The 24,950-nt window shown below is 36.4% G+C and overlaps 1 protein-coding gene across 10 annotated transcripts in view; it reads right to left on the reverse strand.

Moving 5' to 3' along the window:
- The window catches only part of PEAK1 (pseudopodium enriched atypical kinase 1), a 308,265-nt gene that overhangs the window by 237,447 nt on the left and 45,868 nt on the right, over positions 1 to 24,950 (reverse strand). For 4 of the 10 annotated variants that reach the window (XM_043921872.1, XM_043921871.1, XM_043921877.1 and 1 more), the window contains exons 2-3: positions 14,553 to 14,616; positions 865 to 982 (exon numbers count right to left, since the gene is read on the reverse strand). The exons of 1 other annotated variant lie outside the window; for it this stretch is intronic. The gene's annotated coding sequence lies outside the window, so the exon portion shown is untranslated. Of the gene's footprint in view, positions 1 to 864; positions 983 to 9,117; positions 9,173 to 14,552; positions 14,617 to 24,950 lie in introns of all 10 variants that reach the window. 5 more of the 10 variants (XM_043921873.1, XM_043921874.1, XM_043921879.1 and 2 more) reach the window with 2 other exon arrangements.

Consider the following 24,950-nt stretch of genomic DNA (forward strand, 5'->3'; position numbering starts at 1 on the left):
GAGGTAGGATGGGGTGAGAGGGAAGTTCAAGAGGGAGGGGATACATGTATACTTATAGCTAATTCATGCTGATGTCTGGAAGAAAGCAATACAATATTGCAAAGTAATTATCCTTCAATTAAAAATAAATGTGCATAATTTAAAAAATAAACAAACTTTTAAAAAATCAGGCCCAAATAACTATGAAAAAGAAGCTTCTCAGCTTTCATGTCATTTTGCATCAAAGGCATTCCAAATATTAATTATATATACTAAACAAGGCACTTAGTAAAGTTAACTCTAAACAAGCAGATATCAAAATATATAACTGCATTTTATTCTCATTCTACCTTTCTCTGTATCCACATCCATGGTAAGAAGAATTGGCCTATAGAAAACACTAAATAAGACTGTAAACTAGGCAAAGTTTGTCTTCTGAAGCCATCACTTGCATTACTTTTTTTCCTGTCTCTATTTCACTTTTTCTATTTTACTTTTTCTTCCTCTCTAACATTTTTCATATTTTCTAGGATCTTGCTGTAACCATATCTCTGAGGTGTGCTTTGGCCTCCCTTGCTCCAGTGTTGAATTTATTTTACCCATATTTTCCTCAGTGTCAGATGACCTGATAAAGAACAACACCTACAAACATCCATAACTCCTTTCCTTTCGCCTCTCCTTCTGTCCAAGACTAATTCTTTCATGTAACCCCAAGACCACACCCTTTCTTGCCTTCTCAGAAATCTTTTAAATTTTGTAGTATTTAATTTTCTCTCTTCACTTTCTTAGTGTCTTTCCCTCATTACAAAAAGACATTTTTTTATTCCTAAAAAACTATAAAACCTTTAGCTTAAAAGGTAAATAAAACTACTATATGGAACTTACCCTATGGTGTCCCCTTTTAGTCTTTGCCCTCAAGCAAATTCACTCCCTGGTCCACAGCAATGTCTTCTGCTGACACCATTATATTAATCCCAGGATTCTTAACCTAGGGCTGTAGGGTCTGTGGATAGAATTCAGAAGACTCAAGAACTTGGGTGGCAAAATAAATCACTTCTTTATTTTCTACAACCTCTAAAATTACAAATATATACTTATTTACAAATTTACTAAATTACTATGAGCCTTCCACTGTAAAATCCCATGGACGGAGAAGCTGTCCATACTGTAGGCTACGGACCATGGGGTTGCAAAGAGTCGGACACGACTGAGCGACTTCACTTCCACTATATCTTGTGTAGTATGTTAAACAAGCACATATTACCCTACACAATTCATTTGGTAAAGGTTGCTATTGTTGTTGTTTAGTTGCTAAATCGTGTCCGACTCTTTTGTGACCCCATGGCCTGTAGCCTGCCAGGTTGTCTGTCCATGGGATTTCCCAGGCCAAGAATATTGGAGTGATTAGCCATCCACTTCTCCAAGGATCTTCCCAATTCAGAGGTCAAACCCACACCTCCTGCGTTGGCAGATGGGTTCATTACCACTAAGCCACCAGGGAAGCTCTTGGTAATAATATGTTCATATAATTGCTTTCCTTTGTAATCCTACATATTTTATTTTATCCATCTGTGGCAACAGTATTTCCCGAATATACTACAAAAATATCTCCCATTTCACATGCTTTTCTATGATGTAAACATGCCACTTCCCTATAAAGAGGTAGAGCCTGGGACTTCCCTGGCTGCACAGTGATTAAGACTCCTCGCTCCCACTGCACAGGGCACAGATTCAGGCCCTGGTTGGGGAACTAAGATTCCTCATGCTGTGTGGTGCACCCCAAAAAAAAAATTTTTTTTTTAAATAAAATGAAGATGTAGAGCCTAATTCCCTTCTCCTTAAATCCAAGGTGGCACTTAACTTGCTTGCAACCAACAGAGTATGGTGGAAATGACATTGAGAGGCTTCTAAGGCTAGGGAAGGAAAAGTAATGTAGGTTCTGGGTTACGTTTAGGGTGGTTGGTTAAACAGTGATAGTTACCAGAACAGAATTCGGTACCTGCAACTAGGTACAAAAACATAAAACGTGATACTGGCTTTGAGATTTGGTGGTAGACACAACCTGGCAGGGCCCTAAGGATCTCATTAGCTAAAGCTTGATGAGCCTTGAGGGGGCTGTTGGAGAAGCCTTAAAGGAGAGTGAATAAAGTGCTCTCAGAAGCCAGAGGAAAGAAGAGAGATCCTTGTTACAAAGTGGCGGAAAATTTAGCAAAACTGTTGCCTGTGCTAAGTTAAAAAGCATTACCAAAATGTTGGTAATGAACTGTTCTTCTAGCTAAGGTAATTTCCAAGCAGAAAGTTCAAAGTGTCAACTGGTTTCTTTTATATGTACACACAGTAGAAGGTACATTTAGAAAGATAAGCTAAAGAAAGTATTCTGTTTTCAGGCAGAATTTAAGGACATATAAAGGACCCAGCAAATTGCTGGATTCAAAAGTAAAATTATTTTCATCTAGTCTCGCCCAGCAGAGAATGCTCAAAGTAAGAAAAGGTCTGAAGACAAAGATCAGAGGTTGCTGGGAGGAAAATCCGGTCTCCAGGAAGAGAGGAAGCCAAGGATGTTACTGAAAAATCCTTTAACACCTGGTTTCTCCTTGATCTCCTTCCCAGTGCCTTTTTCTGTACTTGTCCACTAAAACCAGATATGCCCAAGGGTTTTGTCCTCAATGTCTTCAACTACTTCTGAAAATTTACTAACCCCCAAATCTCTCTCTATTGCAAGCCCCCACCTCTCTCCAAGAACTAGACAGATGTGTACATCTCTACCTGAATATCTCAGAGAAACCTCAAACTAAACTATTTCAACATCTTATCCATCCTTACCCCACAAGTTCTTCCTATACCTGGACATGCACTGGGAATAAAGAGTACTACCACCTAGTAAACTGCCCAACATAGGAGTCACCCCTGGTTTCTTCCTCTCCTTCACCCTGCCTCCATTCTCCCTCAGGCAACAGCTGATACTGTTTTCAAGTTCTACAGATTCTACCTGCTAAACTTCTCTAAAGTCTACCCCTCTTCAGTTACATCCTGTCTGGACTACCTTTCAAACAGTATCTCCATGTCAATATATCTACCATACTATGCTCAAAATCATCTCCTTAAAATAAAAATATTAGTCAGGTTAATCTTCTGCTTAAGATCCTTCAAAGACCCCTATCAAAACCTTTTGACATAACTTACAAGTGTCTTTTGGTCCTGTTCTCCCCTACAAAATGCCTCACATACCATTTATTTCAATGATGCAAAATAAGGATCCACCATGATTATGAGTACATACTTCTCCCCATATGATACAACTCCTGTTATGAATTCTAAGTACTTCACTATGTGTTAATTGAATTCAGCAATTATAGAGCACCTACTTCAAATCTGCAAATCTGGCAGGACCTATGCCAGGGCTAGGCATAAAAAAACAAATAAGAAATAGGTCCTGCCTCTCCCCTGGAAGCACAGAAAAAGAAGGAAAATAAGTACAACACAGAAATTTATAATGGAAGATAGCATGATGTAGTAGACTAATCATTTGGAGTAGGCAGAGAGGTAGAGCAGGCAGTAAGAAAAACAACAAGATAAATATAGCATATTTTCCTGGAGCAACAAATCCCTTTGATGTAAGTAATTTAAAACATTTTAATATTAATATACTCATTATAAGCAGAATACAAATTACATGAGAGATACAATTAAATACTTTAAAATTCATGGTCCATTTTAGGTAAGAATGACTATCCAGAGTTAGAATTTAAAGCAACAGACAGATAGCCACGTTAAGTCAGAGACCTTAGAACTGAGCAACTCACACTACCTAAAGGACATTTTGGCTCTGCTGATCCAAAAAGCCAACTCTGGCTGGGGAAAAATTCAGTGAAATATGACTGGATGGTCAAAAAGATTCTGTTACAATCAGCCTATACCTCTATATAGCCTCTTTAGAGGGCTTCAGATATGGCAAGAAGGTTTGCAGACAACTGAGGAATCCTGATTGAAGGCAGGAGAAGGGGACAACAGAGGATGAGATGGTCGGATGGCATCACCGACTCGATGGACATGGGTTTGAGCAAGCTCCAGGAGTTGGTGATTGACAGGGAGGCCTGGTGTGCTGCAGTCCATGGGGTCATGAAGAGTCAGACATGACTGAGTGACTGAACTGAACTGAGGAATCCTGAACCTACTAACCTACTTGGTCAGATTAAAGTTACCTTAATTATGCAAAGGAAGCCTAAGAAGACCAAGAAAAGTTTATACTGGCTCCAGTTCCTGCTGAGATGCTGAGTCAGCAAAATCACGGCTCCTCTTTCAGGAGATTAGCCCTTAGGGAAGTCACACAGGAAAACATGGAGAAGCCTATGAAGAACACCTGGGGTGACAAGGACCTGTTCTGAATTGCTATGTGTGGGATGATGGTTCTGGCCGGAGGCAAGAGGTAGCCCACCAAAGCCGTGGGATAACAAAACAGAAGAACTACTGAAGTTCAGTTTTTCCTTTTCTTGGGTCCCAACACCTATGTGCGCACAACCTGGTCCCATCTGTGGGACAACCTCTGGTCTCTGGTCCTCAGGAAAATAGGAGCTGAGAAAAATAGGTGGATATACACTAATCTCCCCTGAATGTTTCTTCACATCATCCTCTCCTCCTACACAAACATCTTCCTCAAGAGAAAAAGGTAAAGAAATGACCCAAAGTTATACTATACGGTGTTAGGAGTGACTGACTCCAGCCCAAGAGTGCTTCGGGCTCTCTAACTCCTGCCCTGATATCATCGGGACGTAAACCCAATGCTCTCCTACGTAAGCATTGTCTGACATTGTAAAATATCAAGTACCAAAGAGTACATGTAAAACAAGATACTTTGGGCTGTTCGAGGTACCATTATAAAATACCACAGACATGATGACTTCAACACAAATACTTTCTTACAGTTCTGGAGGCTGGAGGTCTGTAACTAGGGTGCCAGCAGGGTCAGGCTCTGGTAAGATCTCTCTTTATGGCTTGCAGATAGCAGCAAGTCTTATAAAAGTACTAACCTCACTGGAGCAAGGCCCCACCTACATGACCTCATCTAACTTCACTATCTTCCAAAGGCCCCATCTCCACATATCACATATTGGGGGTCAGGGTTTCAACATACAGATTTGGAGCAGGGGGAATGATATACAAATATTCAGTCCATAACATCCATTTTTTTTTAAAGGGGGAAATTTGATCCTAATATCATACCATACGAAAAATCAATGGCAAGAATTTAAACATCAAAAACAACTTTAAAAACCTTAGTGGAAGAGATGACTATCGTTTGATATCAATAAGGAAAGATTTCACTATATTAAGAACTGCTGTTCATTAAAAAATACCTTCAAGAAAGTAAAAATACAACTTATAAACTAGCATAAAGTATTTACAATACACACAACTTATAATGCACTATTATCACCAACACATAAAGCAGTAGCATACACATACAAACACATTCAGAACATTGCCCCCCAAAAATGAGCAAGAGACAATAAGGCATTTCACAGCAGAACACAAACATATAACCAAGACATGGACAAAAAACTGTTCATCACAAAGGATTATAGATTTTCAAAGCAAGGCCCTGTGTCATGAAAAACAGTGAAAAGCTTTGAAATGGACAAAAAACAAATTAAAAAAAAAAAAACCTAGTGAGTATTCTCTTGAACTCACATATTCATTACCTCCATCTTTCATTGCCTTTGAGAAATTTTTCAATTTGATAAAATGTAGAAAACTGATGATAATGTGAACTATTCTTGTGTACAACAGAGCAAATTAGTTGTGTCCAGTGGATTACAATTGATAATTGCCCAGGAGACAGACCAATTTTTGCACCTATTTGAAAATTTTATTTCAGCATTCCTTTACTACATATAAATGAGTAGTTCTGCAAATTTCCCTTTGAACTGATTTAAACATCTTACCAGTTTCCTCATTAGTGAGTTAAATAAAATACTTGACAAGTGCTCATTTTATATCTGTATGAGAGTTACAATTATACCTCCTTTTAAAAATCCTTTGTGACCCCAATTAAAATTCAACATCAACCACCATGATTTAAAAAAAAGAAAAAAACATTTCAGCAAATGAGGAACAGAAAGGGCTATTCAATCCAAGGATAAAGTCATGGTGAATGACTGACAATTTTCTCTCTAAAATCAGGAATAAGCCAAGGATGTCTACTCTCATCACTTGAATTAAAAGTTGTACGGGAGGTTCTAGTGTGTAAAATAAGGCAAGGGAAAACTGACAGAATGAGAGGAAGAAGTAAAACTGTCTTTGATTATATACCTATCACAATTACATAGTAAAGCCTGGAAAATCTTTTTTTTTTCTTTTTTTTTTTTTAGAGCCTGGAAAATCTTAAGGAAAAAAAAAGCTACTTAACAAAGGTCAATATACAAAATTATATTTTATTTTTATATGCTAGTGATGACTCGAAACAAAACATTTAAAATGTCACTACAATAACAAAAATATCAAAATAAAAGACTTATACACACTTATACACTGAAAACTAAAAGAAATACATAGCTGTTGAGAAATTAAAGATGATCTAAAGAAGTGGAATGAGATATCATGTTTATAAAGTATTAAGATGTCTACTCACTTCAATTTGATCTGTGGAATAGTGTGAAGTAAAATCTATAAATTTTTTTTCAGAAAATGAAAAGCTGATCTTAAAACCATAATTTCAGTGGATTTTAACATTTAAAGGAAAAACAAAGAGCCTAGAAGAGCCAAAACAAATTTTTAAGGAAAACAAAATTAGAGAACTTACTCTACTTGACTTCAAAAGTTAAAAACCTACTGTAATCAAAATAGCATGTTATCAACAAAAAGAAAAAAAATACATTTTTTTCCTTGACTTCTTTTCTATATATATACATGTATAGTCAACAGATTTTTGATGACAACAAAGTCATCAAAGCAATTCAATGAGGAAAAAGTCTCTTTAACAAATGGTACTGGGAAAACTGGTAATTCACATGTAAAAGAATGAAAGTAAACCCTAAACTAATACTAAATACAAAACCTAAAATGGATCAAACATCAAATTATAAGACCTGAAAGATATGCCTAAAAGTAAGACGTTTCTCTTAGGTGAAAACATAGTGCAAAAGCTTCACAACATTGGATTTGGCAGTGATTTCTTGAATATGACACCAAAGGCTCAGGTAATAAAAGATAAAACAGACAAACTGGACTCCATGCAAAGTTTTAAATTTTGTACATTCAAAGACACTATTCATGGAATAAAAAGATAAGCCACAGAATGGAAGAAAATATTTGCAAATCACATATATGATGAGAGAATAGTATCCAAAATATATAGAGAACTCCTAAAACTCAACAACAACAACAAAAAATAATTAACCCTACTCAAAAATGGGCAAAGGACTTAAATCAACATTTCCCCAAGAAGCTTTAAGATGGTCAATAAGCACAGGAAAAGATGCTCAGTGTCACTAATCATTCAGTTCAGTTCAGTCACTCAGTCGTGTCCAACATCTTTGCAACCCCATGAACTGCAGCACGCCAGGCCTGCCTGTCCATCACCAACTCCTGGAGCCTACCCAAACTCATGTCCATTGAGTCGGTGATGCCATCCAACCATCTTGTCCTCTGTTGTCCCCTTCTCCTCCTGCCCTCAATCTTTCCAGCATCAGGGTCTTTTCAAAAGAGTCAGCTCTTTGCATCAGGTGGCCAAGTATTGGAGTTTCAGCTTCAAAAACAGTCCTTCCAATGAACATCCAGGACTGATCTCCTTTAGGATGGACTGGTTGGATCTCCTTGCAGTCCAAGGGACTCCCAAGAGTCTTCTCCAACACCACAGTTCAAAAGCATCAATTCTTCGGTGCTCAGCTTTCTTTATAGTCCAACTCTCACATCCATACATGACTACTGGAAAAACCACAGCCTTGACTAGACGGACCTTTGTTGGCAAAGTAATATCTCTGCTTTTTAATATGCTGTCTAGGTTGGTCATAACTTTCCTTCCAAGGAGTAAGCGTCTTTTAATTTCATGGCTGCAGTCACCATCTGCAGTGATTTTGGAGCCCCCAAAAATACTGTCAGCCACTGTTTCCACTGTTTCCCCATCTATTTGCCATGAAGTGATGGGACTGGATGCCATGATCTTAGTTTTCTGAATGTTGAGCTTTAAGCCAACTTTTTCACTCTCCTCCTTCACTTTCATCAAGAAGCTCTTTAGTTTCTCTTTACTTTCTGCCATAAGGGTGGTATCATTTTCATATCTGAGGTTATTGATATTTCTCCCAGCAATCTTGATTCCAGCTTGTGCTTCATCCAGCCCAGTGTTTCTCATGATGTACTCTGCATGTAAGTTAAATAAGCTGGGTGACAATATACAGCCTTGATGTACTCCTTTTCCTATTTGGAACCAGTCTGTTGTTGAACACCATGTCCAGTTCTAACTGTTGCTTCCTGACCTGCATACAGGTTTATCAAGAGGCAAGTCAGGTGGTCTGGTATTCCTACCTCTTTCAGAATTTTCCACAGTTTATTGTGATCCACACAGTCAAAGGCTTTGGCATAGTCAATAAAGCAGAAATAGATGTTTTTCTGGAACTCTCTTGCTTTTTTGATGATCCAGTCATTAGAGAAATGCAAATCCAAACCACAAAGTACCATCTCACACCCAACAGAATAGCTACTGTGAAAAAAACAGCAAACAATTTTAGGTAAAATGTGGAGAAACTGGAACCTTTGTGCATTGTTCAGGGGAATCTCAAATGGTATCTCTGCTGTGGAAAACAATATGGTGATTCTTCAAAAATGAAAAAAATATAGAATTACCATATGATCCAGCAATTCCACTTCTGAATATAAACCCAAAAGAACTGAAAGCAGGATCACAAAGAGATATTGGTACACCAAAGTTCAAGGAGTACTTTTCATAATAGCAAAAACATGGAAGCAAATGAAGTATTTATTAACAGATGAATAAGCAAAATATGATATATACCTATAACAGAGTATTATTCAACTTTATAAAGGAAGCAAAAATATACTGCAATATGGATCAACCTCGAGGACATTATGCTAAGTGAAATAAGCCAGTCACAAAAAGACAAATTACTGTATGATTCCACTTACATGAGGTACTTTGAGTAGTCAGAGTCATAAAGACAGAAAGCATTATCTTGGTTGCCTGGGAGGGAAAGGAAAATAGGGATTTGTTGTTTATTGTCTACAGAGTTTGCTTCACAAGATGTAAAGAGTTATGGGGGGACTCCCCTGGTGGTCCAGTAGCTGGGAATTCGTCTTGCAATGCAGGGGACATAGGTTCGATCCCTGGTCGGGGAACCAGGATCCCACATTCCATGGCACAGCTAAGCCCAAGGGCACTATAACTACTAAGCTTGTGAACTACAACTAGAGAGTCTGCAACTAAGACCCAAGACAGACAAATAAATTAATTAATTTCTAAAAATTAAAAAAAAAAAGTTATGGGGATAGATGATGGTACATGGGGATAGATGATGGGGATGATGATTGCTGTAGAACACAAAAGCATTTAAAACCACTGAGCTGTATACTTAAAAACTGTTAAGATGATAAATTTTATGTTATGTATACTGAACCACAAATTTTTTAAAAGACACTAAAAAGAGAGAATGGGAGGAAAGAATTTTGTGATGGTGAAAACAGATGATTCTGTAAAAAAAAAGTCACCGAAATCAGAACAGTGGTTCACTGTGGTGAGGGAAAAGAATATCAAGGAAGAAGCCTGAGGAAACTGAAGCAGTAATAAAAAATATTCTACATTTTCATAGGGGTATGGATTATACAGGTATATGTATTTGTCAAAACTCACTGAACTATATATTTAAGATCTGTATGTTTTATTGTAAAACTGAAAATTATACCTAATTTTTAAAAGTTCTCTAAACAATCACAATTAATTCTATTTTAGATCATTCAGCTACCAAAATTTTAAAGTCTAAAAACACCAAGTATTGTAGAGACCATAAAACAACAGGATCTATTACACACTGATGGTAGAAGGATAAAATGGGGCAATCACTTTGGAAATAAATTTTGTATTATCCCTTTAACATTTAGTACCATATAACCCAGCAACTCCATTCATAATTACATAGTGCAGGAGAATCTCTTGCATATGAACTATTATAAGAGTCACGTATAGGAATGTTTCTTGCATCAGTGTTTAAATTAGCAAACACCTGAAGACTGAATTTTTATCACTCAATCCCAGAAATAAATCATGTGATAACTAAGGTTATCAGGTTCAAACATTAAAGATGTCTTTATGTTTTAAAGACAACTAGTTTAAGTATGTATATATTATCACTTTGTTCAGTGTGTGTGCATACAGTATAAATCCAAAGTTAAGGCATAGAATTAAGGTACTATAATTTTTTTTAGCATATTAAAAAGCAGAGACATCACTTGGTCGATAAAGGTCCTTTGAGTCAAAGCTATGATTTTTCCAATAGTCATGTACAGATATGAGAGTTGGACTATAAAGAAAGTTGAACTGATGCTTTTCAACTGTGCTATTGGAGAAGACTCTTGAGAGTCCGCTGGATTGCAAGGAGATCAGACCAGTCAGTCCTAAAGGAAATCAACCCTGAATATTCACTGGAAGGACTGATGCTGAAGATGCAACTCCAATACTTTGGCTACCTGATGCAAAGAGCTGACTCATTGGAAAAGACCCTGATGATGGGAAAGGTTGAAGGCAAAAGGAGAAGGGGGGAGCAGAGGATGAGATGGCTGGATGGCATCACAAACTCAATGGACATGAGTTTGAGCAAACTCTGGGAGATAGTGAAGAACAGGGAAGCCTGGCATACTGCAGTCCATGGGATTGCAAACAGTCAGACACAACTGAGTGACTGAACAACAACAATGATTTTTTTTTTTAAGGTAGAATTTATTCTTTGAACATGGCTTTTCTGGAAGTAAAGACTGGAACTTATCTAAATGCTGGTTACATCATTGACACTATATTCATACACAAAATATCCTGCAGCTGTGAACACGAAAGAAGTAGATCTAAGTATACAGAAAGATTTCCAAGATATGGAAATAAGTTGAAAAATCAAGAAGTAGAACTGTACATTTTCATGGATTAAAATGAATTCCATGAGATATTTTAAATTTTATAATATATTTGCAAAAACAATTTGAAAGCTAATAAACTACTAATGGTACTTTCTTCTGAAGAGAGGGACAGGGGATCTAAGGTGAAAGGAAGACTTACTTTTCACTGTAAATTCTTTGATACTATCTGAATTTCTGACCATGTACCTGTTTATCAATTTATTTGGAGGGAAGGGAAAAAGAAGTTCTCAAAATACTGTGTATTCTGGCAAGCAACCTCTCCATGCCTCACAGGAGGGGAAGAGCCAAAATAATCTTGAATAAGAACAAAATAGGAGAATTCAAAATAGGAGTATTGTGAATTCAATACTACAAAATCTACACTAATCAGACAATGTGGTATTAGCACAAGAGACGATGCATAAATCAATGGAATTGATTTGAAAGTCCAGAAATAGCATCCCAGGTAACACTAGTGGTAAAGAATATGCCTGCTAATGAAGGAGACACAAGAGACGCAGGTTTAACCCCTGGGGTCCGGAAGTTCCCCTGGAGTAGGAAATGGCAACCTGCTCAAGTATGCTTGCCTGGAAAAATTCCAAGGACATAGGAGTCAGGTGGCCTACAGTCCATGGGGTCACAAAGAGTCAGTCACGACTAAACATGAGCATGAAATTCATTAAGGGCACCAAGCTAATTCAATGGCCTAGGACAAATGGCTATCTGAATGCAAAAGAATGAAGTTGAGCCTCTACTTGACATCACATATAAAAATTAACTCAAAATAAAACACAGATCTAAATTTAAGAACTAAAACAGCAAAACTCATATTTGAAAGAAAATACGAATTAATCTCCATTACCATGGATTTCTTAGATAAAACACCAAAATCATAAGCAATAAAAGAAACAGATAAAAACAAAATCTTTGTGCTTCAAAGAACAATATTGAGAAAGTGAAATGACAACTCACAGAAGGGGAGAAAATATTTGCAAATCATATATTTCATAAGTGACTTTATCCAGGATATATAAAGAACTCTTACAACCAAAGAATAACCTAATTTTTAAATGGGCAAAGGATTTGCATAGGCCTTTCTCAAAAAAAGATATACAAATGGCCATTAAGCAAATGAAAAGATATTCAACATCATTAGCCATTAGGGAAATACAAATCAAAACCACAATGAGTAGTTTACAACCATTAGAATAACTGCAATTAAAAAAAAAAAGAGGACAATAACAAATGTTGGTGATGATATGGCAAAACCAATCATACACTGCTGGTGGGAATGTAAAATGATACGGTCTCCTTGGAGAACTATTTGGCAGTTCCTCAAAATACTAGACATGGATTTACCAAATGACCCAACAATTCCACTGTTAGGTATATAACTGAGAGAAATGAAAACATGTACACACAAAAATTTATACACAACTGTTCATAGCAAAATATTCATAATAACCAAATGTAGAAACAATCTAAATGTTCACCAACTGATGAGCAGATAAGCAAAATATGGTATATACATATTGCAGAGTACAGCTCCTGACCAAGAAATCCACCTGTGACTTTTCCAACCCAGCCAAAAATTACTACAAAGGTCCCTCACATGGGAAAACCTGCCCTTCCCTCACCAGATTTGGTGCATAGCCAAAGCACTGCAGCCTCTGAAGAAAGTTGCGGTCAAGGATGCAGGCCCCCAGGTTGACCATGTTCTTTAGCATAGCTGCATCCCTAGCCCAGGTACATTCTTCCAGAATTTTCTTTAATCTGTGGCCTGCAGCTGAGGCCTTTCCTCAGGTGCCTCTTCTGCGATCTTCTCATTAGGAAGGAAACATTAGAGACACTTTTTCTCTATTCTGACTCAACACTCTTCTACTCTAGTCCTTCCATCTCAGCCTCCAAATAGCCCTGGGTCCATAAAACTGCAGGAACCTTTTCTTTAGCGCTCCCTCAGCTGTGAGAGGACTCCCCCCACCACTCCCCCACCCCCATACTGATTCTCCTGAGTGAGAGGACCTGTACTTTCTCAGGTGTAGCCTCTTGCTTATACTATCTCAGTAAGTGAATAAAGGCTAGACTGTCACTTTCATTTTGGAACGTTGTTTTTAATCAGCTACTCTTGACACTTGGAAGCTCAGTACTATCGCTACCCTCAACCCCATCTCTCCCTCTGTCTCTCTCTCTTAAGTCAGCTAAATCCCTGACACATACAATAGAATATTATTCAGCCATAAAAAGGAAAGAAGTACTGGTTCATGATGAGTGAACCGTGGATGAACCTTGAAAACTTTACGCTAGATGAAAGAAGTAAGTCACAAAAGACTACACATTGTACAATTTCATTTATATGAAATGCCCAGAATAGGCAGCTCTACAAAGAGAAAGTAGATTAGTAGCTGCCTGGGACTGAGTAGAGGGAGGAATGAGAAGTGACTGCTAATGAGTACTGATTTCTCTTTGGAGTAATGAACACATTCTAAAATTAGACTGAGATGATAGTTGCATAACTCTGTAAATTTAATTTAAAAACCACCAAATTTAAATAAACAAGTGAATTTTATGATATGTAAATTATTTCTCAGTAAAGCTGTTTTTTTTAAATGTTAGTTCCCAACATTCTCAGAGAACTAGTGAAGTGAAAAATGGATAAAAGCAGAATATACTGCTTTGTAAAGGAGTTTGTAAAATATCCTTTAAACAATGTAAAGGTACTGAAGGACTCTGAGTCATGGACTAACATGATGACATTTATCTTTTAGAAAAAGCACCCTTATAAGTGTGACAAGAATGGCTTAGGGTGGAGCTGGATTAAAGGTGGAAAGACCAGATGACAGACTTATAATGGTATATTTTAAAAAATCAAAAGATGAAGAAGATTTGAGCCAAGACACATAAGAAAAGGAAAAGGGCTATGATACTATTGTTGGAGTAGAACACCAGCTACAGAAATCAAACACAAACATACTGAAGGATATATCCTTATTCTACAAGCCCCCTCAAACAGTGGGAACTAAAGAAAATAATCAGCTCCAAGAGAACAGAGTGGTATAAAACTCTTAATAACAGAACTATTAAAACAGTTGCTAGATGTTATAATCTATTATTTAACTAATTAAAGGTTGCCTTTAAGAATATCAGATTATAATGCCAATATCTTTCTCAAGTATATGTCAGAGAACAGCTGTGTGAACTCCATCTTTGAGTATGAAAGACAAAGTAAAAATTCACACAAAACTATTTTAATCACTAGAAGCAGCTCCATTCATTTCAATCAAATGTCCTATGAATTAAAAGTAAGCATGCTATTTATGTAGCTTTATAATAAACAGTACTTGCTTCCTATTAAAACTCAGAGGAAAAGACATTAAATTTTTAACGCCTTAAATTTTTCAGAAACAATTATTTCTCATTATAAATACATTTTAAAAGACAAGTGTATTCATAAAATATCTCACCTTGGGTTTTCAGAAAAATCCACAGAAAAATATTTATAGCATAAGTTCCAGTTTAGGCAGACACCTGAATTGAAAAAAAAGGAAAACGATATGGTCAATATGACTAAATCTGAGTAGGGAACTTAATTTTCTCAAAAGGAGAAATCTAACTTGACTGTTCAAATTTTATGTTCAAGTTGTTCTTTAGAAACCTGTAGACTGTCAAGGATATTAATTCTGCTAAACTTTCTATTATCTATAATTATTTAACATTTTGACAACTCTTGAAATTAAAAAAAAGTATCAAAACATGTATTAACAAGGGGTGAAGGGAATCAATTCAAGAGGAATAATTTTCTTTTACCTGCTCAAGTTTTCAAAAGAAAAGGTATTTTCTAAAAGTCTGTACTCCCTATAAAATCACCATTATGACCTCCTATCCTCACAAAAATGACAGTACTCAAGATATCTGGAAATGAAAAAGTAAACCAACAGCATGTGTTTATAAAACTTAAGTAAAAGGGAAGAGTATATGAAACAAATGGCTAAGAAACTATGAAAACTCATCTATATTGGCCAAGGAAATCAAATTGAGATATCATCTTTCATCAATAAAACTAGAGTTGTTTTTAAAATAAGATGTTAGTTATTAGTGCTGTTCCAATTATCCTCCTTCTGAGACTCACAGTAGAATTGTACTTCACCGCCCTGTTTCATCTCTGTTTGGGCTATGTGACTTGCTTTAGCCACTAAAATGTACATAGACATATGAGATACTATCAAGCATAAGTTTCAGGAACCAGTACACAATTGGAAGACCTACCCAAGTAACAAGATGGAGCTCTGATTAGGATGGGTCACTAAATGACTCCAAAGAGAGAAAGAGAAGACACTGTTGATATGTGTTAGACATGTAGCACGAAGAAAAAATAAACTTTGTTGTATTAAACCACTGAGATTTGGAGGACTGTTACTATAGCATGATCTACCACTATACTGACAGCCACTAATGGTAACATAATACAATTACATAATTATAATAATACAATGATGCAATATAATGGGCATCTTTGCACACTGTTTCTGGCAGTATAAATAGGTAAAATCTTCCCTGGAAAGCAATTTTGCAATGCACAAGAGCCTTAAAAAGTTAAAACCATTTGATCTAGTAACTTTTTCTTTTAGAACTCTGTCCTAAATAATAAAAAAATCCAAACAAATATTTATATCATAGCCCATTTATGACTGTAAAGAACTGGAAACAAATTAAATGTTCAAATGATTGTTTAATAAGTTAAAATAAGCAATCATTAAAATTATGTATCATAAATGCTTAATGACTAGTAGAGGAAACTGTGTGAACTTTATTATCTGTTCAATTTTTCTGTATATGCAATTCTAGAACTGACACAACTAATCCATAGAGACAGAAAGCAGGCCAGTTGTTACAGTAGCCAACATTGTTGAAAGAACTAACTACAAAGGCATTTAAAAGAAACATTGATGGCAATATTCTATGTTTTGATTGTCGTGGTCACCATAGGGATACATACATTAGTTAGCACTCATCAAACTATACTGCATATTAATCATCTTACTAAAATTGATTTTTAAAATAAAATTTAAAAATGCTTAATGACAGGCAAATGTTCATCTACTGAGTAATTTGAATTATGTATAATGCATACATGTGCACAGAAAAAGACTAGAACTACCCACTCCAGGGTTCTTGCCTGGAGAATCCCAGGGATGGGGGAGCCTGATGGGCTGCCATTTTTGGGGTCGCACAGAGTCGGACACAACTAAAGCGACTTAGCAGCAGCAGCAGCAGCAGCACACCAGTAGTACTTTACATAAACATTATAGGTAATTCAAGTTTTTCCATATGTTTTGTACTCTCAAAATGCCCCGAGTAAGTATGTACTTTTATGTTTATGTTAATGGCATTTTATGGAGAACCAAAGTCTGAAACCTAGAATCAGTTTGAGGTTTTATTAATTTATCCATTCAGTATTGATTGTATGCTTCCATGTACAAACAGCAGTCTATGTGGCTAGAGTTATGCTTCTGAACTTGGGTGCTGTTTTCCCAAGGTTCAGTTAGATGTGCCAATGAAAGTACAAGCATCAACAATCTGCAAGCCATATCTGTTTATCATCTTTACACCAGCAAATGACAGTTAGGTCATGACTATTTTTAAGAATTGTATGCATTAATGACTATTTATTTACCTAGTCTTTCTGAAAATAAGCTTAAAACTTCCATAATATTTAATATTGACATGCATTGGTTTGAATTTATGTATTTTTAATTATGTTTGTGTTTATGAATATTATAATGATTATATGCATTGATAAATATCATTAATTTTTTATTATTTAATTATTTAAACAATTAAAAGCTTTTACAAATATAAAATCACTACAGTGTTTAAAATTATAACATGAATAATGGAAAAATATAAATGACACAGAAAGAGATAAATGTGGTAATGAAGATAGCATTAAACAAAAAGAACCAGGAGTATTAGGTTAATCAAATAGAAACTTACAATGATATAACTTATAAGCTATAACCAATAGGGAAGGATATAATAGGAAATATTTGTCACAGAGTGTAGCAATTCAAGATAGTGGGGACAAGAGTTAAACACGAAAAAGTGTACTGCCTTCTCATGTCAGAAAGGTCTAACATACCTACTCTATTACAGGGAATACATATGAAGCAAAAAACTGGGGCAAACATAAAAGAGAGTCCGATTCAAAAGTGATTTTAAACCAATGGGCACAGGGATTAAATCATTATGTTTAGTTACAACTGTATAATATATTGCTTTCTCAAGTTCGATGTTTGGACTTATTATACTTTATATCCAAAAAATACTAAACTGTTCATAGCTTAAAATAAAATACAAATACTACATTATTTATACTAATATTCATTAAGAAGTGCTACAGCAATGTGTGTTTATCAAGATACAGCTATTAAATATCAGAATAAAATAGTCTTAGACATCAAGGATGTTCAGTTCAGTTCAGTCGCTCAGTTGTGTCTGGCTCTCTGTGACCCCATAAATCGCGGCACACCAGGCCTCCCTGTCCATCACCAACTCCCGTCGCCCAAACCCATGTCCATTGAGTCAGTGATGCCATCCAACCATCTCAAACTCTGCCATCCCCTTCTCCTCCTGCCCCCGATCCCTCCCAGCATCAGGGTCTTTTCCAATGAGTCAGCTCTTCACATCAGGTGGCCAAGGTATTGGAGTTTCAGCTTCATCATCAGTCCTTCCAATGAACATCCAGGACTGATCTCCTTTAGGATGGACTGGTTGGATCTCCTTGCAGTCCAAGGGACTCTCAAGAGTCTTCTCCAACACCACAGTTCAAAAGCATCAATTCTTCGGCACTCAGCTTTCTTTATAGTCCAACTCTCACATCCATACATGACCACTGGAAAAACCATAGCCTTGACTAGATGGACCTTTGTTGGCAAAGTAATGTCAATATGTTAATATGCAATCTAGGTTGGTCATAATTTTCCTTCCAAGGAGTTAAGCGTCTTTTAATTTCATGGCTGCAATCACCATCTGCAAAATCTGCAGGTCTGCAAAAATCTGCAAAATCTGCAAAGATCTGCAAAATCATCTGCAGTGATTTTGGAGCCCCAAAAAATAAAGTCAGTCACTGTTTCCATTGTTTCTCTATTTCCCATGAAGTGATGGGACCAGATGCCATGATCTTAGTTTTCTGAATGTTGAGCTTTAAGCCAACTTTTTCACTCTCCTCTTTCACTTTCATCAAGAGGCTTTTTAGTTCCTCTTCACTTTCTGCCATAAGGGTGGTGTCATCTGCTTATCTGAGGTTATTGATATTTCTCCCAGCAATCTTGATTCCAGCTTGTGCTTCATCCAGCCCAGCGTTTCTCATGATGTACTCTGCATATAAGTTAAATAAGCAGGGTAACAATATACAGCCTTGACGTACTCCTTTTGTTATTTGGAACCAGTCTGTTGTTCCATGCCCAGTTCTAACTGTTGCTTCCTGACCTGCATATAGGTTCTCAATACCAGACCACCTGACCTGCCTCTTGAGAAAGAGAGGTATATAGTAGAGTAAATATGCACTCATCCAACTCTCCACTGAGCCCTTCTAACAATCAAATTGACCAAAATGAGCTACTGATAACCATAATTGACCAGCTCAGGATCAAGGGTCATTTCTATTTTCTCAGCTTCATCTCCTCCTACTATATTCACATATCCTCCATACCAAGGAAATAAACCTACTTAACATTCCTGAAAAAGTATCTTGTTCTTTTTGTCCTGAGGACCTTGGTTTACGCTATTTCCTTCTTGTGGAAAAAATCCTCCCTTCTCCACCTATCCAAATTCCTACCATCTTTCATGGCCCAATTCAACATTCATGACACCTTCAAAAAGTTTATAATTCTATAGAAAACATAGGTCAGGTTCATACAAAAAAGTAAAAAATAAATATCCCCAAAATGTAACAAAATGTTACAGAAATTCCAAAGAATAAAATGTCAAGGGAAATGTTAGGTAAGGTTTTGGGAAAGCCTTTGAATAAGATGTTAAGGGATACAGACAGGAAAAGAGGGCATTAAAGGAAGTGGAAATGGAATGACCAAAGGTACAAAAGGGGCAATATGCTATGGCAAAGATTCTCACCATTTTTTTTGTTTCCCTAGATATGGTTCTAGCCAAGTGATGGCATATACAATGTTCTTAATTTCTAAAGAAACTGAGCTACCCAAAAAATGAAATAAGTTACAAAAAAATCACAGATGTAATATGCTGGTTAAGGTAATCAGCATTCAAAAAGTAGACAGTCTATACCTTCTTAAAGTTTTCCATTAGCCTTTGTAAACAACAACAAAAAATACAACATACCTGCTAAACCAAATATAAATTCTGTGGATTTAAGGTTGAATCTGTCATTTTCATAACATTAAGCACACCAAAAAAACTGAAAGTTTTCACTGTTTAATTATTTTAGCTTCCTTCTATTGAGTAATTTTATTCCATGGATAGCAAATTTTGAATAGCTCATTCCATACCTACGGTCTAGTAGATGCTATCTATATACTTTTTGAATTGATATTGGAATATAATATACATTTCACTGAAAATACTCATTCTACTTATTCAGAGTAATAGAAAGCAGAGAGAAAATAAGTAACATTGACTGAAAATGCTACAAAAATGAAGCCATAAATAAACTATTACTTCAAAATCTTCCTTGAAGTAAATAATCTATTAATATCTACCAGTATCTCAAACCTGTATTATAGCCTTTGTTATAGCACTACACACACATCATCATCAAGACAGTCAATTTTGCTAAATACAGCTTAAGGGAGAAAAATCACATAATTTGATACCCAGAAAAACGCCAGTTGTTCACCTTTGTATTCTTCACAATTCCTAGCACATAGTGGTCCTTTCAAATCATTCATTGAGTTGAACAGTCATAGAGCAAATGTTTATTCTGCTGTCCATATAAGTTCATTATATTTCATAGGTATGAGTCATCAGCTCTAACAATAAAAGCAGAACTTACACCACTACAAATCCTTGACATATTTCAAGAGCTCTCAGAAATATGAAGAGATATCCATGGATATATTCCCTAAATTATACAAGTATAAGAAGATATACCCGTTCACTGTTGTAGGTTTGCTATATTTAGATGGCTCTTGAATTGAATTATTCAAGCATATACCAATACAGCATTGAAGGGGTCCACATACTTGCTCCTGACAGTCTGGAAACAAAAGCTCCTATTCAGATAAAAGATGACAGGCAATAGGAATCTGACAGGCCAGTAATTTACTTCCTTTTCTGCACATTGGAATTTGTAGGCCTCCACAGTCATTAAGCAAAATTAGTTTCATGATGTCAGCCAAAAGCCTCATGGGCAATAGTTTTATGTCATTAAAAAAACCACCATCCTCAATCTGTCTGAATTTGTGTTTGCTCATTAGAAGCCTCTCAGTGAATCAGCAGAGAAGTTTTTTCATTGTACTCTTGCTCTATCAATGCTTGGTGTAGCCCTGAAGTGTAACAAATTCCTATTCTTCCTTCTTTCCCTACGCCTAAAATAATTTAGATATAGTTGAAGAAGCTAAATATCAGTCTAGCAGTTCTTTACCAATAATGGAGCAATTTCAAAGATACAAATGTGGCATACAAATATTTAACAAACTTAAGAATCAAGGGTCAGATAGACATCTTCATCTTCCATCTCTCCTACTCGTTAATGTCTGAATCTGTCACGCTCTCTCACACTCTGCCTTTGTAAGTGCTATTTTCCTCTCAGCTTGGTTGGAATCTCCTCCTTGAATCTGACTTTGGCAAATTTTTGGTCACCATAGAAGTCTTCTATGATGAAGAAGAACTAAAGAGCCTCTTGATGAAAGTGAAAGAGGAGCATGAAAAAGTTGGCTTAAAGCTCAACATTCAGAAAACTAAGATCATGGCATCCAGTCCCATCACTTCATGGCAAATAGATGGGGAAACAGTGGAAACAGTGGCTGACTTTATTTTTCTGGGCTCCAAAATCACTGCGGATGGTGACTGCAGCCATGAAATTAAAAGACACTTAACTCCTTGGAAGGAAAGTTATGACCAACCTAGATTGCATATTAAAAAGCAGAGACATTACTTTGCCAACAAAGGTCCGTCTAGTCAAGGCTATGGTTTTTCCAGTGGTCATGTATGGATGTGAGAGTTGGACTATAAAGAAAGCTGAGCACCAAAGAATTGATGCTTTTGAACTGTGGTGTTGGAGAAGACTCTTGAGAGTCCCTTGGACTGCAAGGAGATCCAACCAGTCCATCCTAAAGGAGATCAGTCCTGGATGTTCATTGGAAGGACTGATGATGAAGCTGAAATTCCAATACCTTGGCCACCTGATGTGAAGAGCTGACTCATTGGAAAAGACCCTGATACTGGGAAAGATTGAGGGCAGGAGGAGATGGGGACAACAGAGTTTGAGATGGTTGGATGGCATCACTGACTCAATGGACATGGGTTTGGGCAGACTCCGGGAGTTGGTGATGGACAGGGAGGCCTGGCGTGCTGCAATTCATGGTGTTGCAAAGAGTCGGACATGACTGAACAACTGAACTGAACTGAATAGAAGTCTTCACCACTTTTCCCCAAAAACTCAAGCAATCCTTCCCCTATGTACTGTCTACATATTTTCATTACATACTTCTCAAATTGGGTATTAACTCTTATGCTATAGTCAGAGACTGAAAACACCTTGGCAGAGCTAATATTCAGCTGGTTCACACCACTATAGCCTTAAGGGTTGTGCTGAAATACTTCTGTAATATGGTCTGGCAAACAGTCACTGCCCTAAACGTCACCAACTCTAAGATAATTGCTGATGGCCCAGTCTCCCTACTATCATCACCACCACCACCACTCCAACTCATCAACAAAAGCAGCAAAGCCTGATACAGTGTAAAGAACGGAGGGGTCCTTCAAGACCCTGAGTCTAGTGCTATGGCCATCTTGATTGACTGATGCCTGTGTTGTAGTGACTAATAAATACTCTTATCACTCCTGCTTCCTTGTACAAAGCTTTGTATCCAAAGCATACACTGTATGCTTTAACGAACTGTAAATTCTTTATTAAAATAATGAATTAATTAATAACCAGCTCTACTCAATGACCCAAGACTAATGGGTATGTCATCAAACTTATGAAGACAGTAATCAGACTGACAAGAAAAATCCAGGTCCTTAAGTATAAGATAGGAAAAGTTGTCAAGTCTGCCTATTTTCTATGATTGCTTTCAGCCACTGATAAAAATAAACAATTTGACAATGTGGACAAAAATCTTCAATGTCATACTTTATAGTGCATATGATTTAAGGTTGTGTTCTTTTTTTTACGTTATTAAACAAAGTTCTTATAAAATGATACTCTCTATAAAAATACCACAAACAGTGATCACTGAATTATAATCAGTATCTTGAACAGGAAGACAGGTATCACTAAGGAAGAATGCAAGTAATTAATTCAAATGGAGAGGAAAAGGCAAGAATAAGAAAAGTCAGTTAATTATGAATCACATGTCTAATTACAGACTTTGCCGGGGGCTTCAGATACTTCTAATTAGTTTTACTTGGTATATTAATTATAAATAGAACACCATGAGAGAATTTTCTAATCACAGGAATTCACTGAGCATGTAAAATCAAATTTTAAGTTATCTTTCTAATTTAATAATTAAATATTCAATAATATATGACAATTATTTTGAAAGTCATCAATAAAATACACATCACATTAAAGTCAAATTACTCAGAACACTATTAAGGTAGTAACAGAATCTTTAAAAAATCCACAAGGGAGATGTATAGCTGAAAGAAGGATGAATATGTAATTTTAATAAGAAATTTGAACTTTAAATACTGATACACCAATCATTTGAGGCCACTTACTTTCTAGTAGTAAAATCATCTTTCCATCATACTATACGGAGTTTCAGAGAGCTATAAAATTTAATATTAAACATAATAATGGAGAGAATAATAACCACATTTTCTAAAAGAGAAGCTTAATTATCTAATTTCTACATTGTCCTATTAATCTAATGTCAATTTTTAGTAAAACAATGCTGTTCTACATACACAACTGCTAATGAAAAATTCTAGAAAGTGACAAAATCTTAAACAAGAAGCATCATGTAATATTTAGAACAAATCAAGGAAGACCAGTCTGCCATTCAATTATTAAATTAAAAACAAGAAAGAGAAAACAAATACTAACTTTAATTTAATAAAAGCTTTTGAAGTCTTACTAATCCTAATTTGAAACAACCATGTAAATTATCTTGGATATTAGCACAACCATATGAACTCAAACAGCAAATGTACACAATGAATAGGTTAAGTAATAGTAACTGTAGCTACCACTTATGGAGTAACTATAAATAATGTATGAGACAGAATACAATGTGATTTATATAGATTGTTAATTTTCACAACCACATTGCAAGGCAGATAATCATCCCTACTTTACTAATGATGAATCTCTGCTAGAAATAATCTTGCCAAGGGTCAGCTAGTAAGTAGCAGAGTAAAGATTCAAACCACTATTCCACAGGCCCTGTGCTGGCTGCTATACCCCAGTGCCTGACCAGATGAACTCAATGAATTAAAGTAAATCAACTTAGCACTTAAATCCCATGGTATATTAGCTCTCCTAAATGGATGAAGTCAAGATTATGGACCACTATCCCAATAGATGCAACCACCAAAATACCTAAGGAAAATAATATAACTTTGTAATTATATTTCCAACCCTGATTTAGGAAATCAACAGTGGTTCCAGTGAGCTTAAGGGTTGTCACAAAATTCTGTTTTCATTAAACTCACTTTGATATAAATAAGTAAATTAATAAAAATGAATTTTTAAAAAACTTACACTTAGATGCAGACACAGCAGGATGCTGAAGAGGGAAAAATCAAGTAAGAGAATATAATTTTTACACCTTGAGAATCTTCTGTCAAGAAATTCTAGGACTTCCCTGGTGGTCCAGTGGTTAAGAATCTACCTGCCAATGAGGGAGACACAGGTTTGACTCCTGTGTCAAAGATCCCACATGCCATGGAACAGCTGAGCCCATGCACCACAACTGCTGAAGCCTGCACTCTAGTGCTGCAAGTACTGAGCCTGCATACCCTGGAGACTGCGCTCCGCAGCAAGAGAAGCCACCTCCATGGGAAGCCCTCACACCGCAACTAGAGAGTAGCCTCCGCTTGCAGCAACTAGAGAAAGTCCTCCAGCACAGCCAAAAATAAAATAAATATTTCAAAAGGCAGCTATTTTGCATATCTCTCTTCCCAAAAACTGACCCTAAATAAATTGATTTGCATAAAGTTACTACATACCTAACAAATGCACATAACAAATGTCTGATGAACAGTAAATGGTTTTGCTAAATGAAGATGAAAAGTGAAAATGGGGAAGAAAAAGAAAACTAAGGGAAAAGAGCTGACTTGTCTCCCAAGTTCCTTCTCACATAACAGTTCAGTTGCTCAGTCGTGTCCAACTCTTTGTGACCCCATGGACTGCAGCATGCCAGGCTTCCCTGTCTATCACCAACTCCCGGAGCTTGCTCAAACTCATGTCCATTGAGTCAGTGATGCCATCCAATCATCTCATCCTCTATCATGCCCTTCTCCTTCTGCCTTCAATCTTTCCCAGCATCAGGGTCTTTTCCAATGAGTCAGCTCTTCACATCAGGTGGCCAAAGTATTGGAGCTTCAGCTTCAGCATCAGTTCTTCCAATGAATATTCAGGACTGATTTCTTTTAGGATTGACTGGTTTGATCTCCTTACCGGTACATAAACAGTACCTGCTGGTAAAGTTCTTTATTAA

The sequence above is a fragment of the Cervus elaphus genome, chromosome 13 (genome assembly GCF_910594005.1).
Source record: "Cervus elaphus chromosome 13, mCerEla1.1, whole genome shotgun sequence".
NCBI lineage: Eukaryota > Metazoa > Chordata > Mammalia > Artiodactyla > Cervidae > Cervus > Cervus elaphus.